The sequence below is a fragment of the Anomalospiza imberbis genome, chromosome 6, assembly GCF_031753505.1.
Source record: "Anomalospiza imberbis isolate Cuckoo-Finch-1a 21T00152 chromosome 6, ASM3175350v1, whole genome shotgun sequence".
NCBI lineage: Eukaryota > Metazoa > Chordata > Aves > Passeriformes > Viduidae > Anomalospiza > Anomalospiza imberbis.
In genome coordinates this window covers 9,045,962-9,049,328 of record NC_089686.1, presented here as the reverse complement: position 1 = coordinate 9,049,328, position 3,367 = coordinate 9,045,962, and the positions used below count along the sequence as shown (strand labels likewise).

The 3,367-nt window shown below is 40.4% G+C and overlaps 1 long non-coding RNA gene across 1 annotated transcript; it reads right to left on the bottom strand.

The window, feature by feature from the left end:
• Positions 1–2,452: 2,452 nt before the first annotated feature.
• LOC137476617 (uncharacterized) lies at positions 2,453–2,986 on the bottom strand. Its single transcript, XR_011000462.1, has 2 exons — positions 2,851–2,986; positions 2,453–2,762 (listed from the first exon to the last, which is right to left on the bottom strand). It is a non-coding gene; the product is annotated as an uncharacterized lncRNA (long non-coding RNA).
• Between the last annotated feature and the right edge of the window lie 381 nt (positions 2,987–3,367).

Below are 3,367 nucleotides of genomic sequence, written 5' to 3'. Positions count from 1 at the left end.
TCTGCACACAGAGCATGCAGGACAACTCCTGCCTGAAGTTCTGGTGCTGCTGACAGCTCTATTACACTTTTGTGGTTTCACCTTCTTTGCCCAGCTCATGGAAACACACAGACTGTGGACTCCTGGAGCACTGGCATCTTCTCCACCAACATCTCTAAAGGCTCAGGCCCAGCCTTTAGCTATTCCTGCCCATTTGCAAAGTGGAAATACATCCCCCACACCTTCCCTGCTGTGCCTTGCTCTGGTTTGCATTCTGGGTGTCTGAGTGTCAGGGCTGTCCTCTTTGTGATGGAGTTAATATATCAAAATCTTCATGAAGGGATCTTTTTGATCAATAAAGAAGAAGAAAAATATTTCAGAACCTCATGCTATTCACCTGTGGGATTGCTTTGGCACATACAAACCAGCAGGTCCATAAGAAGGGGTGAAAGTACTTGCCCAGTGAGAGTCTCTGCCTTGAGCAGTCCAGCACATGCAGGAAGCTCTACCATGCAGTGCTCCTTTGTGATGCATCTCCATCCTCTTTTTTCCTTCAGTAGAGGCACCAACCCAAAATCCCCAGTTCCAGGGCAGAAATAGCTGCTCATATGGGTGGCAGCATAAGAGCAGCTCTGTACAGATGTTACCCTGGAATACCAAAGGTTTAAGGGCTTTCCCATGGCAAATTTGGGCAAGGGCTGAAATGAGACAAAATACTTTTGCTGCTGGATGGTTCCACAGATGCCAGCCTCCCTTCCTTCCATGCAGGGGCTCCAGCTACTAGCTGAGTGGTTTAATGGAATGAAATGGTTGTTGAGCCACTCAACACTAACATGTGGGATTGGAAGCAGAGATAGCAAGCTATTGCCTCCAGCCCAATTCTGCAAAGACAGCATGTGGTCTCCTGATGGCTAGGTTCAGGGCTATTTCCCAGCAAGGACTGGTCCAGATGGGTGAACATTTTGAATGGAACCATAAATATTATCCATTTCTCATCCATTTCCAAGATTTCCTCAGCTTTGGTAATTGGAAATGGAAATTGCAGAATGAGAAATTGATTTCTTCTTCACTTTTGCCACACGGAAAGAAAAGAAATGACAGGCAATGTTTGTGAAAGGCTTCCCAGCCCACCCTGATTCAAGATAATGAGCTTTCCCAGGAACTAGGTAATTCCCTCTGTTGTGCTCCTCTTTTTCTTTCACCATAAATGCACATCTTGCTGCAGATAACAGAAGATTAAACTCCTTACTTGGAAACTGAACTACACATCACTCACACAGCAAATAAAATAGAAAAAAAGAATTCCTTTCTTCTTTTTCTTTTTTATTAAATGCCATCACTTAATTTAGAATGCAAATCAATATATTAATAAGGAATGTATAATTTTAATGTCAGCTGTGCAATCACCCTCCTAGATTGATTCTACCTTGAACTCATTGCAGTATTGTTAATGACTGAAAGCTCCCACCATACTTCATCAACCAAAGTCTGTCTCCAAGAACTTTCTAATTAGTGCTACTAATCACCTATTCCTTCTCAGTGAGACTAATGCATTATTACAGAGACTTGTGAAATACGTCCAACAACATATACGTCTTGTTAAAATGACACTCCGGAGATTCCATTACCCACATCCATCAATGACACTTAATCCATCACATGGAAATATTGCTTAAATACTGCTACACAGTCAGCTGGGTGCAGGCATCGTCAGGGAGACCTGCCAGGCAAAATGCTTCCCTGCTTATGGCTCTGGCATGCAGCCCACTCTCTTACATCATATAGCAATTAATGTACCTGTACTTAGATAACAAGAAGTTAGAGAGGCAGTGGAAAGTAACAGCAGAATGGGACAACTGATGAAATTAGCTGCAGGAAATCTATATTGTAATAAAACTGTTCATAAAAGTGAATTGTCATTTAGAGGCACAATTTCCATGGGGAATAAGTTTTAATGTCTGTGTGTATCTTTAAGGCAAGAGGTTTTTCTTTTTTTTTTTCCCCAATGGTTCTTTCATTTAAATGGCCTTATAGAAGCATAGAATATGCAGAAATATTTTTAAACCCATGAGAATTTCGTTATGTTTTGTGCATGTCTTTTTCCATTTCTTTTTTTTTTTTTCTTTAAATTCAGGATAATCCATGATGCTGCAGTTATTTAGCTGTGAGGAATATTTAGATCACCACGGTGAAGATAATTAATATGTATAAATTAATGTGCCTATTTCTTTATAAGTGGAAATACTTAAATTGATCAGTTACACTGATGGAGCCTGAATATTTCTCCCCCTCTCCTGTGTTTGATTACAAAATCAACTATAAAATCAACTTTACAAACACATAAAAACACACAAATACCCCAAATTCTGTAAAGCTAATAGGATATGTTACAAAGCTCCTCCTTTTGAAGTGATCTAAAGTGAAACTCAAATGCTTACGAATGCTTATGAGAAATTCTGGTACTTCTATGAAATTGTTTCAAAATCAGAATTATTTATAAATATTTATTAATAAACACAAGCTTAGTGCTTGGACCAAAACACAAGCCCCGGTGGGCAGTTGGAAGCTCATCCTGGCAGGAACCAAATGGGGTCAGCTCACAAGGGAAAGTGAAAATAGCGAATCTCTCTTTTTCCCTCAAGGCAAGGTGAATTTGTGAAGAACCCTGCTAATCAGAGCTCAGTGTGTCATCTTTCCTCATGCTTGGGATTTTTAATTTCTATTGCTGGAGCTTTTCTTAGTGATATTACCTGTATCTTGATAATGTTACAAAATCGTCTAACCTGTGAAAAAGACAATTTACAGTAAAATAAAACTCCTCCACTGTGTGAATTAAGGGATGGGGGAAACTCCCATTGCTATTTATAGTACTTGAGGAGGCTAAAATAATGGTCTTAGTGTGCAACGGACCACTTCTAAGATTATACAACAGCAGCAAAGGCTCTACAAAGGCAGCTTAAGAGTGTCAAAGGTGAATATTACAAAGAAAGGCTTTGCAGATCTACAACCAACAACTAACCCCGCTGCTGTCTCTGTGGTAAGACAGCTACAGCTTACAGACAGTATGATGAAAGCAGCCATTTGCAAGCATTCCAGTAATTTCCACAGCTGCAGAGAGGAATCTGTAGAAACAGTAAAGACAAATGCAGATATGAGCAGGTTGAAGACAGAAAGGTAATTCTGTGCTACTGGGTTTCTTTCCCTTCAGGTTCAAATTTTGCTCTTGCAAAATATCAGGCTGTTGCTTTAGCTTTGTGTTAACACCTCCTAGTTGACAGCACTTGAATTCCACCAGAATTGCCATTACTTCTCCCATCAGGCTCTTCCCTTATCCCATCCTGCCCCACTGCTCTCTCCTGCACAGCAGGGGTTTCATGATGGTATAGGG